This window comes from Procambarus clarkii, chromosome 79, assembly GCF_040958095.1.
Source record: "Procambarus clarkii isolate CNS0578487 chromosome 79, FALCON_Pclarkii_2.0, whole genome shotgun sequence".
Taxonomy (NCBI): domain Eukaryota; kingdom Metazoa; phylum Arthropoda; class Malacostraca; order Decapoda; family Cambaridae; genus Procambarus; species Procambarus clarkii.
This window is the reverse complement of record NC_091228.1, coordinates 1879011-1894184: the sequence shown is the minus strand read 5'-3', so window position 1 is coordinate 1894184 and position 15174 is coordinate 1879011. Positions and strand designations below refer to the sequence as shown.

At 52.6% G+C, this 15174-nt stretch overlaps 1 protein-coding gene across 8 annotated transcripts in view; it reads left to right on the top strand.

Annotated features, from left to right (window-relative positions):
- Cen (cerebellar degeneration-related protein 2-like) overlaps positions 1–15174 on the top strand; it is a 621507-nt gene that overhangs the window by 457717 nt on the left and 148616 nt on the right. The window lies entirely within an intron of this gene.

Genomic DNA, 15174 nt, shown 5'->3' with positions numbered 1-15174 from the left:
TGGGGGGGGGGACCCCACTCCCAGCATGTGGGGGGGGCCCCCACTCCCAGCCTGTGGGGGGACCCCCACTCTCAGCCTGTGAGGGGCCCCCACTCCCAGCCTGTGGGGGGCCCCCCACTCCCAGCCTGTGGGGGGCCCCCCACTCCAAGCCTGTAGGGGCCAGTGACACAAAGGTTACAGCGTCACACGACGGGGGTCCAAGAACTACAGCACAACCATCTCTAAATAATTTACCTTTGTGGTGAAGTAGTTGGATGTAATTTTTGATTCGCTCATCATGCACACCCCAATTCCATTTTCCCAATTTTGGTGGGCAGCGGTGGAAAGTTCACCTTGATAGTGTCTTCTTCCCTGACGGACGGGTGTACTCTAACCTACCGGACGGGCGTACTCTAACCTACCGGACGGGCGTACTCTAACCTGACGGCCGTACTCTACCCTGACGGGCGTACTCTACCCTGACGGCCGTACTCTACCCTGACGGGCGTACTCTAACCTACCGGACGGGTGTACTCTACCCTACCGGACGGGCGTACTCTAACCTACCGGACGGGCGTACTCTTCCCTACCGGACGGGCGTACTCTAACCTACCGGACGGGTGTACTCTAACCTACCGGACGGGTGTACTCTAACCTACCGGACGGGTGTACTCTAACCTACCGGACGGGCGTACTCTACCCTACCGGACGGGCGTACTCTACCCTACTGGACGGGCGTACTCTAACCTACCGGACGGGCGTACTCTAACCTACCGGACGGGCGTACTCTACCCTACCGGACGGGCGTACTCTACCCTACCGGACGGGCGTACTCTACCCTACCGGACGGGCGTACTCTACCCTACCGGACGGGTGTACTCTAACCTACCGGACGGGCGTACTCTAACCTACCGGACGGGCGTACTCTAACCTACCGGACGGGCGTACTCTACCCTACCGGACGGGCGTACTCTACCCTACCGGACGGGCGTACTCTACCCTACCGGACGGGCGTACTCTACCCTACCGGACGGGCGTACTCTACCCTACCGGACGGGCGTACTCTACCCTACCGGACGGGCGTACTCTAACCTACCGGACGGGCGTACTCTAACCTACCGGACGGGCGTACTCTAACCTACCGGACGGGCGTACTCTACCCTACCGGACGGGCGTACTCTACCCTACCGGACGGGCGTACTCTACCCTACCGGACGGGCGTACTCTACCCTACCGGACGGGCGTACTCTACCCTAACGGACGGGCGTACTCTACCCTACCGGACGGGCGTACTCTACCCTACCGGACGGGCGTACTCTACCCTACCGGACGGGCGTACTCTACCCTACCGGACGGGCGTACTCTACCCTAACGGACGGGCGTACTCTACCTTGACAGGCGTACTCTACCTTGACAGGCGTACTCTACCCTACCGGAGGTAAACCTGGCTAAGATCTTCGGCGTGTACACCATGTATGAACGAAGTATCCATTTCTTGAACATCTGTCGTAGAATTCATAACATCTTGAATTCTGTTACGTTGATTTACGTGGTAACGCGAGGCATGTTGAACCTTTCTGGTGACAAGGGTTTACATTTGGTCAGGTCTACGTCCTGGACTTTACCTGGGGTGAGTTTTGAGAGGTCTGTACACTCCCCACAGCAGAGTTTGGGAGCTGAGGTCGGCCCTGGTAAACTAAAATATTCACAATCAATTAGTATGTCACATATGCACTTATTAAATAAGCCAATATTGACTATAAGCAAGTGCGAGAACGGGCTCAGAGCATCAGTACCGGCGGCCTGCCTTGTTCTTGCTACGCTCTGAAGCCTGCCTTGTTCTTGCTACGCTCTGAAGCCTGCCTTGTTCTTGCTACGCTCTGAAGCCTGCCTTGTTCTTTAGCTTGGGTGGGACGGTAGGGATTTTAGTATTTTGAAGAAGGGGAGACGGGGAGTTATTTTCCCACGGTGCAGGGGAGTACCGTTGCTCCCATACGGTATAGGGGAAGTACCGTTGCTCCCATACGGTATAGGGGAAGTACCGTTGCTCCCATACGGTATAGGGGAAGTACCGTTGCTCCCATACGGTATAGGGGAAGTACCGTTGCTCCCATACGGTATAGGGGAAGTACCGTTGCTCCCATACGGTATAGGGGAAGTACCGTTGCTCCCATACGGTATAGGGGAAGTACCGTTGCTCCCATACGGTATAGGGGAAGTACCGTTGCTCCCATACGGTATAGGGGAAGTACCGTTGCTCCCATACGGTATAGGGGAAGTACCGTTGCTCCCCCACGGTACAGGGGAGTACCGTTGCTCCCCCATGTTGCAGGGAAGTACCGTTGCTCCCCCACGGTACAGGGAAGCACCGTTGCTCCCCCACGGTGCAGGGAAAGTACCGTTGCTCCCCCACGGTGCAGGGAAAGTACCGTTGCTCCCACCACGGTGCAGGGGAAGTACCGTTGCTCCCACCACGGTGCAGGGGAAGTACCGTTGCTCCCCCACGGTACAGGGAGGTACCGTTGCTCCCCCACGGTACAGGGAAGTACCGTTGCTCCCTCACGGTACAGGGAAGTACCGTTGCTCCCCCACGGTACAGGGAGGTACCGTTGCTCCCCCACGGTACAGGGAAGTACCGTTGCTCCCTCACGGTACAGGGAAGTACCGTTGCTCCCCCACGGTACAGGGAGGTACCGTTGCTCCCCTACGGTACAGGGGAAGTACCGTTGCTCCCCCACGGTACAGGGAGGTACCGTTGCTCCCCCTCTTAGAGGTCATGAACCAGGTGCTTTCTGAGATCAGTTGCAGTTACAGTAATCCATTTTAAGAGGGCGAAGACCTTGGATAAAGACGGCTTTGAGAGCGCTAGTTGTTGGGGTTGGGATGGGTTCACCTAGTCATCTAGATACCACTTAAAGCATTGATTTCAGTGATTAGTTCACTTAAACGTGGGATAATCAGTCGTTACCTCGTGTTTAGTAACTTAGTTACCCGAGAGCATCCGGGATGATCCCTATGGCTTAGTTTTGCATCTTTAATCATTCAAGAGCAATTAGAGTGGCAGCATAATCAATTAATCATTTATTACAGTATGTGAAAGGTTCATTATTTTGTTTTTAACTCTGGCGCTATCGCTGAAGCGATAAGCCTGCCTCCCTCCCTCCCTCCCCCTCCCCCCTCCCCCTCCCCCCTCTCCCTCCCCCTCCCCCTCTCCCTCCCCCTCTCCCTCCCCCTCCCCCTCTCCCTCCCTCCCCCCCCACTCCCCCCCTCCCCCCCACACACTCCCACTACCTAAATATCACCCTACAAACAGGCAGTAATTATTAAGGTTCCTAATTGTAGTTGTAGGTGCGCAATTAAGTTTTTAAGTACTGTATTATCTAAGCCATTATGCAGGTGTAATTTTGCCAGAATTAATGTGATTACTTAGAGAGCTTGAGCCTGGCCACACCGCTACACTGTATCTGGAGAGGGTTCTGGGAGTTCTTCAACCCCCCCCCCACCCACCCCCCCGAGCCCAGTCTGGGGCCAGGCTCGACTTGTGATAACTTGGTCCAGCAGGCTGTTGCTTGGAGCAGCCCGCAGGCCATTATATGCACTACAGCCTGGTTGATCCGGCACTTCTTGCAACATCTTATCTAATTTGATCTTGAAGAAATCCACTTCTGTTCTTGTAATATTTCTAAGGCTTGCTGGGAGGGTGTTGAACAGCTGTGGACCTCTGATGTTCATACAGTTCTCACTGATTGTGCCTAAGTCACCTCTGTTCCTCACTGGTTCTATTCTGCATTTCCGTCCGTACCTTTCGCTCCAGTATGTTGGTATTCTACTGAGCAAATTTGGAACTTGGCCTTCCAGTATATTACATGTATATATATCATTTGGTACTTTTCTCGTCTCCTTTTCAGGGAGTACATTTTGAGAGCTTTGAGACGGTCCCAATAATTTAGGTGTTTTATCGTGTCTATGCGTGCCATATATGTTCTCTGTATTCCCTCTTATTCAGAGATCTCTCCGGCTCTGCAAGGGGAAGCGAGTACCGAGCAATACTCAAGACGGGACAACACAAGTGATATAAATAGTATTACCATTGCTGTGAGGTCTCTGGATGTGAACGTTCTCATAATCCATCTTATCATTGTCCTGGCCGCCGCCGCCGCTATATTTGCTCGGTTATGTTCACTAAATGTCAGGTCGTCAGACATCATAATTCCCAGATGCAGGCGATGAGTCACAATAACGTGGCTGAAGTATGTTGACCAGACCACACACTAGAAATTGAAGGGACGACGACGTTTCGGTCCGTCCTGGACCATTCTCAAGTCGATTGTGTCGTTCCGAAACGTCGTTGTCCCTTCAATTTCTAGTGTGTGGTCTGGTCAACATAATTCCCAGATCTTTTACATGTTGCTTTCCTTCTATGGTTGTGTCCTGTATCCTGTGTATCGTTTAGCTTGCTCGTTTCCACCATATCTAAGTACCTGGAACTTGTCACTGTTAAACATCATGCCATTTTCCGTCGCCCGATTAAAGACTTTATTAATATCTGCTTTTAATTTTTCAATGTCCTCTTCAGAGGAAATTTTCATGTTGATTTTCGTATCAGCAAAGAATGACACGAAGCTGTAACCAGTATTTTTGTCTATATCCGAGATAAGAATTATACAGATCAGCGGTGCAAGGACTGTGCCCTGGGGTACAGATCAGGGGTGCAAGGACTGTGCCCTGGGGTACAGATCAGCGGTACAAGGACTGTGCCCTGGGGTACAGATCAGCGGTACAAGGACTGTGCCCTGAGGTACAGATCAGCGGTACAAGGACTGTGCCCTGGGGTACAGATCAGCGGTACAAGGACTGTGCCCTGGGGTACAGATCAGCGGTACAAGGACTGTGCCCTGGGGTACAGATCAGCGGTACAAGGACTGTGCCCTGGGGTACAGATCAGCGGTACAAGGACTGTGCCCTGGGGTACAGATCAGCGGTACAAGGACTGTGCCCTGGGGTACAGATCAGCGGTACAAGGACTGTGCCCTGGGGTACAGATCAGCGGTACAAGGACTGTGCCCTGGGGTACAGAGATCTTCACTGCACTTGGACTTGATCTCATTTGATTGACTGTCAATCTCAGCATTCTGTTTGACAGAACATTGAAAATCCAGCGCCCCACTTAACCCGTTATCTCAGTTGAGCTCACTTAATGGGCTATCACTCCGGGGTCACACGTATCAAATACTTTTGCAAAATCTGTGCATACATCATCTGCATTTTCTTTTTCTTTTAACGTTTCTATGATTCTGTCCCAGTCATTGGGACAGTCTGTCCCAGGGGCCAGATTCACGAAGCGGTTCCGCAAGCACTAATGAACTTGGGGCCAGATTCACGAAGCAGTTACGCAAGCACTTATGAACTTGGGGCCAGATTCACGAAGCAGTTACGCAAGCACTTATGAACCTGGGGCCAGATGCACGAAGCAGTTCCGCAAGCACTAATGAACTTGGGGCCAGATGCACGAAGCAGTTACGCAAGCACTTACGAACCTGGGGCCAGATTCACGAAGCAGTTACGCAAGCACTTACGAACTTGTACATCTTTCCTCAATCTTTAGCGGGTTGTTTACAATTATTAAACAGTTAATGAGCTCGGAAGCACCAGGAGGCTATTTATAACAATAATAACAATTGATTGGCAAGTTTTCATGCTTGTAAACTGTTTAATAAATGTAACCAATTGAGGAAAGATGTGTACGTTCGTAAGTGCTTGCGTAACTGCTTCGTGAATCTGGCCCCTGGATTGTGAAGTTCACTGTTTTCCACTGGATATTTGATTCCTGATCCCTCTTTCAGAAACATTTATTGTATGTGACGTTAGTGCAACTGGTCTATAGTTTTTTGTTAAGGGTTTGCTACCTTAAGTTAATTAAGTTAAGTTTGCTACCTTAATAAGTTAATAAAAATAGTTAAGTTAATTGTGATATAAGTGTGTTAAGTGCTTCTTTAAATCTCCCCCGTGTCCAAGCTCTTTCTCTGTATTACACTGAGTGCTCGCGCTACTGGTACTTATCCTGAATATGGGGCCCTGACTGCTGAGTGCACAGCGCTTCGGATTCGTGGTCCTGAGGTTCCGGGTTCGATACCCGGTGGAGGCGGAAACAAATGGGCAGTTTCTTTCACCCTGATGCCCCTGTTACCTAGCAGTAAATATGTACCTGGGAGTTAGACAGCTGCTACGGGCTGCTTCCTGGGGATGCGTAACAAAAAGGAGGCCTGGTCGAGGACTGGGCCACGGGGACACTAAAGCCCCGAAATCATCTCAAGATAACCTCAAGATATCCTTTCCTTATGAACATAGTGCCAGGAGTGCGGACCTGGGGCCGAGTGCGTGGGCAGGTTGGCAATTTCTCTTTGACAACAAAAATTTAAAATTTTCCAAAATTTCTAACAAAAAAATTTGTTAGTTAAGTGTTGTTGTTAGTTAAGTGTTGCTATATTGGACTTGACGGCAAGTCCTGAATATGGTCTTGTTCTCCATAGTGTGGGCGGCCTGGTGGGTGGTGACGGGGCTCACATTGACACACTCAATATTTTCCAATTTTACTTCAATTTAAAATGATCAAAACAAATTCGATTTAAATTCGAACCCCCCCCCCCCCTAACCCCCCTCTCCCCAGAACCCCATCATCACCCCCGCTCGGGCTGGTGGTGGTGACCCCCGCTCGGGCTGGTGGTGGTGGTGACCCCCGCTCGGGCTGGTGGTGGTGACCCCCGCTCGGGCTGGTGGTGACCCCCGCTCGGGCTGGTGGTGATCGCCCCCGCTCGGGCTGGTGGTGACCCCCGCTCGGGCTGGTGTTGGTGGTAACCCCCGCTCGGGCTGGTGGTGACCCCCGCTCGGGCTGGTTGTGGTGACCCCCGCTCGGGCTGGTTGTGGTGACCCCCGCTCGGGCTGGTTGTGGTGACCCCCGCTCGGGCTGGTTGTGGTGACCCCCGCTCGGGCTGGTTGTGGTGACCCCCGCTCGGGCTGGTTGTGGTGACCCCCGCTCGGGCTGGTTGTGGTGACCCCCGCTCGGGCTGGTTGTGGTGACCCCCGCTCGGGCTGGTTGTGGTGACCCCCGCTCGGGCTGGTTGTGGTGACCCCCGCTCGGGCTGGTTGTGGTGATCCCCGCTCGGGCTGGTTGTGGTGACCCCCGCTCGGGCTGGTTGTGGTGACCCCCGCTCGGGCTGGTGGTGACCCCCGCTCGGGCTGGTGGTGGTGACCGCCTGTGAAGGGCCTGAGCATGACTGGGCGGGCTACAGCTGTTGTGATCTTTTGAATACAAGACGTTGTAAGCGGGGGAGTAGAAGGGGGGGGGGGGTGGGGGGTCTAGGGGGGGTCATGAGTAAGGGGGGGATGGGGGTGTGGGGGGGGGTCTAGAAGGGGGTGATTCACCTACTTAACTCACTGACTCATGCTCGTAGTGGTCGGGTCGGGTCGGTGGGGCTGAGAACATTGTACTGTAATGAGTGAGAAGTTGGCACTATTGTGTGGGCGGCTGTGGGGGGGGGGGGGGATTTGTGTGTGTGTGTTAACACACAGCTGCACCAGCACCAGGTGTTAACACACACAGCTGCACCAGCACCAGGTGTTAACACACACAGCTGCACCAGCACCAGGTGTTAACACACACAGCTGCACCAGCACCAGGTGTTAACACCCAGCTGCACCAGCACCAGGTGTTAACACCCAGCTGCACCAGCACCAGGTGTTAACACACACAGCTGCACCAGCACCAGGTGTTAACACACAGCTGCACCAGCACCAGGTGTTAACACCCAGCACCAGGTGTTAACACACAGCTGCACCAGCACCAGGTGTTAACACACAGCTGCACCAGCACCAGGTGTTAACACACAGCTGCACCAGCACCAGGTGTTAACACCCAGCTGCACCAGCACCAGGTGTTAACACACAGCTGCACCAGCACCAGGTGTTAACACACACAGCTGCACCAGCACCAGGTGTTAACACACACAGCTGTACCAGCACCAGGTGTTAACACACAGCTGCACCAGCACCAGGTGTTAACACCCAGCACCAGGTGTTAACACACAGCTGCACCAGCACCAGGTGTTAACACCCAGCACCAGGTGTTAACACACAGCTGCACCAGCACCAGGTGTTAACACCAAGCACCAGGTGTTAACACTCAGCTGCACCAGCACCAGGTGTTAACACACAGCTGCACCAGCACCAGGTGTTAACACACAGCTGCACCAGCACCAGGTGTTAACACACAGCTGCACCAGCACCAGGTGTTAACACACAGCTGCACCAGCACCAGGTGTTAACACACAGCTGCACCAGCACCAGGTGTTAACACACAGCTGCACCAGCACCAGGTGTTAACACTCAGCTGCACCAGCACCAGGTGTTAACACACAGCTGCACCAGGTGTTAACACCCAGCACCAGGTGTTAACACACAGCTGCACCAGCACCAGGTGTTAACACACAGCTGCACCAGCACCAGGTGTTAACACACAGCTGCACCAGCACCAGGTGTTAACACACAGCTGCACCAGCACCAGGTGTTAACACACAGCTGCACCAGGTGTTAACACACAGCTGCACCAGGTGTTAACACACAGCTGCACCAGGTGTTAACACACAGCTGCACCAGGTGTTAACACACAGCTGCACCAGGTGTTAACACACAGCTGCACCAGGTGTTAACACACAGCTGCACCAGGTGTTAACACACAGCTGCACCAGGTGTTAACACACAGCTACACCAGGTGTTAACACACAGCTGCACCAGGTGTTAACACACAGCTGCACCAGGTGTTAACACACAGCTGCACCAGGTGTTAACACACAGCTACACCAGCACCAGGTGTTAACACACACAGCTACACCAGCACCAGGTGTTAACACACACAGCTGCACCAGCACCAGGTGTTAACACACACAGCTGCACCAGCACCAGGTGTTAACACACACAGCTGCACCAGCACCAGGTGTTAACACACACAGCTGCACCAGCACCAGGTGTTAACACACACAGCTGCACCAGCACCAGGTGTTAACACACACAGCTGCACCAGCACCAGGTGTTAACACCCAGCTGCACCAGCACCAGGTGTTAACACACACAGCTGCACCAGCACCAGGTGTTAACACACAGCTGCACCAGCACCAGGTGTTAACACCCAGCACCAGGTGTTAACACACAGCACCAGGTGTTAACACACACAGCTGCACCAGCACCAGGTGTTAACACACAGCTGCACCAGCACCAGGTGTTAACACCCAGCACCAGGTGTTAACACCCAGCTGCACCAGCACCAGGTGTTAACACACACAGCTGCACCAGCACCAAGTGTTAACACACAGCTGCACCAGCACCAGGTGTTAACACACAGCTGCACCAGCATCAGGTGTTAACACCCAGCACCAGGTGTTAACACACAGCTGCACCAGCACCAGGTGTTAACACACAGCTGCACCAGCACCAGGTGTTAACACACAGCTGCACCAGCACCAGGTGTTAACACACAGCTGCACCAGCACCAGGTGTTAACACCCAGCACCAGGTGTTAACACCCAGCTGCACCAGCACCAGGTGTTAACACACAGTTGCACCAGGTGTTAACACAGCTGCACAAGCACCAGGTGTTAACACACACACGCAGCTGCACCAGGGAGCCCAGCCAACACGCAGCTGTTGTGATGTATGTAGAGAATACATCAATGTTAATGTATGTGAGAGAGCCAAATAAATTAGCTTGCAGGTAATCTCTCTGTTTGAGGAGAAGTTCCGTGTGATTTATGATACAATATCGCATGTAATCATCTTAATATGGAAACATTTCAGCCAATCCCATTTAATTATGGAAGCCTGACATGCAACCGTGGCTAATCCTTTTATTGTGGATATAATGGCTTGTGTGTGTGTGTGCCCCTGTGTGTGTGCCCCTGTGTGTGTGTGACCTGTATGTGTGTGACCTGTATGTGTGTGACCTGTGTGTGTGTGACCTGTGTGTGTGTGACCTGTGTGTGTGTGACCCTGTATGTGTGTGTGACCTGTGTGTGTGCCCCTGTATGTGTGACCTGTGTGTGTGTGACCCTGTATGTGTGACCTGTATGTGTGTGACCTGTGTGTGTGTGTGACCTGTGTCTGTGTGACCTGTGTGTGTGTGTGACCTGTGTGTGTGTGTGACTTGTGTGTGTGTGTGACCTGTGTGTGTGTGTGACCTGTGTGTGTGTGACCTGTGTGTGTGTGACCTGTGTGTGTGACCTGTGTGTGTGTGACCTGTGTGTGTGACCTGTGTGTGTGTGCCCCTGTATGTGTGACCTGTGTGTGTGTGACCCTGTATGTGTGACCTGTGTGTGTGTGACCTGTATGTGTGTGACCTGTGTGTGTGTGACCTGTGTGTGTGTGACCTGTGTGTGTGTGACCTGTGTGTGTGCCCCTGTATGTGTGCCCCTGTGTGTGTGACCTGTATGTGTGCCCCTGTGTGTGTGACCTGTATGTGTGCCCCTGTGTGTGTGTGACCTGTGTGTGTGACCCTGTATGTGTGACCTGTGTGTGTGACCTGTGTGTGTGACCTGTATGTGTGACCTGAATGTGTGACCTGTGTGTGTGACCTGAATGTGTGACCTGTATGTGTGACCTGTGTGTGTGACCTGAATGTGTGACCTGAATGTGTGACCTGTATGTGTGACCTGTGTGTGTGTGTGTGACCTGAATGTGTGACCTGTGTGTGTGACCTGTGTGTGTGACCTGAATGTGTGACCTGTATGTGTGACCTGTGTGTGTGACCTGTATGTGTGACCTGTGTGTGACCTGTATGTGTGACCTGTGTGTGTAACCCTGTATGTGTGACCTGTGTGTGTGTGACCTGAATGTGTGACCTGTGTGTGTGACCTGAATGTGACCTGAATGTGTGACCTGTGTGTGTGACCTGTGTGTGACCTGTATGTGTGACCTGTGTGTGACCCTGTATGTGTGACCTGTGTGTGACCCTGTATGTGTGACCTGTGTGTGTGACCTGAATGTGTGACCTGAATGCGTGACCTGAATGTGTGACCTGTATGTGTGACCTGTGTGTGTGACCTGAATGTGTGACCTGTGTGTGTGACCTGAATGTGTGACCTGAATGTGTGACCTGTGTGTGTGACCTGAATGTGTGACGTGTGTGACCTGTATGCGTGACCTGTATGTGTGTCCCTGTATGTGTGACCTGTATATGTGACCTGTATGTGTGTCCCTGTATGTGTGACCCTGTATGTGTGCCCCTGTATGTGTGACCTGTATGTGTGTGACCTGTGTGTTCCGTCCTCAGGTTCGCCACACGAGGACATTTTAACATGCTGTTCGTTCAAAATAATAATGATCTCAAATATGAAATATTTATTAGTATCTTGTGGCTAATTAGGCGGAGGTCAGGTTAGGTTAGGTTAGGTTAGGTTAGGTTAGGTTAGGTTAGGTCAGGTTAGGTGTTCAGGTTCTCTTGGCAATTATTTGGATTTATATTACGTGGTAGGAGGATTCAGAGTTGCTATTTCGAACAGCGGGGCACTGTTCGACAAATGTTCGAATGTCATCAGTTGTGTAGTATATGAGCCCGTCCTCGTAAACAAAGACCATTCCATCCACCCGCCAACCCCCAGCTGTTTATGAATGAAAAACAGTTTACACACGACTCAAACTGTTGACGTCCGAACACTTCCGGAACAAGTGCTTCACTGACGACTTGTGTTCGAACCACAACGCTGTAAATGCTTCACCCACGTACTACAAATAATCGCCAACAGAACCTAAACACCTAACCTAACCTATGCCTATATATACACAATAATATTAATTTATATTTGAGAAAATTCCTGTTTTGAATGAACAGCATGTTAAAATTGATGAATGTGTCTGTGGGGTAGGACGCTGGATGGAATGGACTTGCCTAATAATTGCCAGCAGAACCGCTGGGGTCACGTACACCACACGCTGGGGTCACGTACACCACACGCTGGGGTCACGTACACCACACGCTGGGGTCACGTACACCACACGCTGGGGTCACGTACACCACACGCTGGGGTCACGTACACCACACGCTGGGGTCACGTACACCACACGCTGGGGTCACGTACACCACACGCTGGGGTCACGTACACCACACGCTGGGGTCACGTACACCACACGCTGGGGGTCACGTACACCACACGCTGGGGGTCACGTACACCACACGCTGGGGGTCACGTACACCACACGCTGGGGGGTCACGTACACCACACGCTGGGGGTCACGTACACCACACGCTGGGGGGTCACGTACACCACACGCTGGGGTCACGTGTACACAATAGGCCACGGGTCATCACACTCGTAATAAGGTCACCAAAGATACTCTCACTACCCGTATGACCTTTGACCTCTGTTCGATGTAGCACCAAGATCCAGTCTATGAGGGAGATGGGGGGATTGGGTGATGGGGGAGGCGATTAGGGGAGTCGACTCTACCCAGCGACTGAGATGAAATATGTTACATCAGTCCGTCCTCCTAAGGTTGCCCGAACGTCAAGAAAACGGTCGATATAAAGTGGTCTCTCCTAACCTGCCAGAGGACCCAAAACAGAAAACGGGACAGTACGTCACTTTCGCGACCGGTTTCGATTTTCTGATACGACAATTTTTGGCCTTATGTGACGCATACGAGCGAAAAGCGACGTTCTTTGTAGGAGGACGGGTTGTAGGAGGACGGGTTGTAGGAGGACGGGTTGTAGGAGGACGGGTTGTAGGAGGACGGGTTGTAGGAGGACGGGTTGTAGGAGGACGGGTTGTAGGAGGACGGGTTGTAGGAGGACGGGTTGTAGGAGGACGGGTTGTAGGAGGACGGGTTGTAGGAGGACGGGTTGTAGGAGGACGGGTTGTAGGAGGACGGGTTGTAGGAGGACGGGTTGTAGGAGGACGGGTTGTAGGAGGACGGGCTGTAGGAGGCCAGGTTGTAGGAGGCCAGGCTGTAGGAGGACGGGTTGTAGGAGGCCAGGCTGTAGGAGGCCAGGCTGTAGGAGGCCAGGCTGCAGGAGGCCAGGCTGCAGGAGGCCAGGCTGCAGGAGGCCAGGCTGCAGGAGGCCAGGCTGTAGGAGGCCAGGCTGCAGGAGGCCAGGCTGCAGGAGGCCAGGCTGCAGGAGGCCAGGCTGTAGGAAGGACAGGCTGTAGGAAGCCAGGCTGTAGGAGGCCAGGCTGTAGGAAGGACAGGCTGTAGGAAGCCAGGCTGTAGGAGGCCAGGCTGCAGGAGGCCAGGCTGCAGGAGGCCAGGCTGTAGGAGGCCAGGCTGTAGGAAGGACAGGCTGTAGGAAGCCAGGCTGTAGGAGGCCAGGCTGTAGGAAGGACAGGCTGTAGGAAGCCAGGCTGTAGGAGGCCAGGCTGTAGGAGGCCAGGCTGCAGGAGGCCAGGCTGCAGGGGGCCAGGCTGTAGGAGGCCAGGCTGTAGGAAGGACAGGCTGTAGGAAGGACAGGCTGTAGGAAGCCAGGCTGTAGGAGGCCAGGCTGTAGGAGGCCGGGCTGTAGGAGGCCAGGCTGTAGGAGGCCAGGCTGCAGGAGGCCAGGCTGCAGGAGGCCAGGCTGTAGGAGGCCAGGCTGCAGGAGGCCAGGCTGTAGGAGGCCAGGCTGCAGGAGGCCAGGCTATGGTGGTACCTGGTCAGGTACAGTGTCGTGGAGGGTCTGTACTGGTGTGGGAACCCAAAGTAGATCCAGTCTTGTTCGCGTACCATCCATGTTCAACAGTTTATAATTATCTACACTGACAATTCCTCTTGAGAATTTTATAGGTAGTGATCATGTCTCCTTACTCTTCTGTCTTCCAGTGTCGTGAGGTGCATTTCCCTCAGCCTTTCCTCGTAACTCATGCCTCTTAGTTCTGGGACTAGTCTAGTGACATACCTCTGAATTTTTTCCAGCTTCGTCTTGTGCTTGACAAGGTACGGGCTCCATGCTGGGGCCGCATACTCCAGGATTGGTCTTACATACGTGGTTATCTTGAGGTTATCTTGAGATGATTTCGGGGCTTTAGTGTCCCCGCGGCCCGGTCCTCGACCAGGCCTCCACCCCCAGGAAGCAGCCCGTGACAGCTGACTTAACTCCCAGGTACCTATTTACTGCTAGGTAACAGGGGCATTCAGGGTGAAAGAAACTTTGCCCATTTGTTTCTGCCTCGTGCGGGAATCGAACCCGCGCCACAGAATTACGAGTCCTGCGCGCTATCCACCAGGCTACGAGGCCCCCTATACAAGGTTCTATACCACCTATCCAAGGTGGTATACAAGGTTCTGAATGATTCCTTACACAGGTTCCTGAAGGCAGTTCTGATGTTAGCCAGCTGATGTTATGTGGCGTGTGCGCGTGTGTATGTGCGTTCTGTGGTCCTCAGGTGACAGTGTTTCATCCAGATCCATCCCTAGAAATCTTTCTATATTTGAATTATATTAAAGCTCTATCACATAATTTGTAGGTTGTGTGTGGCCTCTTTTATCCTGTTCCCATGAACAAATTCACAAGGGCCGTGACGAGGATTCGAACTTTGTCATGCTCCAGGACGCAGGTTCGAATCCTCGTCACGGCCCTTGTGGATTTGTTCATTTGATGCATCACATTTAGTGTGATCTGTGTGTGTGATCCTGTGCCCACATTTCATAACGGGGCATTTATGCATATTAAATTCTTTTTACCAAGTGGTGCTTCAATCATTTATGTGATCCAGTGCATGACAATCATCCCGAGTCTCTTATCCATCCCTATTAGCATCTTCAGTAAACATGTTCATATAATTCCTTTTAGTAGATCGTTTATATGTAGTTAGTATTATAGACAATTGATATAAGTGGCGCTAGAACTGAACCCTGTGGTACTCCAGTGGTACACTGGAGTACCACTGGAGGACCCTGTGCTACTCCAGTGGTAACACCATTTTCTAGTCCGGTACATTGCCTCTGGTTACTGCCCTCGCTTTCCTGTTCGAAAAGTTTTCATCCATGTCATAAGTCTCCCCCGTCACTCCTCCTGCATGTTCCAGTTTCCAGAACAACCTCTTATGTCGGGCTCTGTCGAACGCCTTTTTTTAGGTCTTGATAGATGCAGTCAATCCAACTATCTCTTTCCTCTAAAGTTTCTGTGGCTCTTATCATAGAAGCAAAAGAGATTTGTTACAGGATCTTCCTGTATCATTG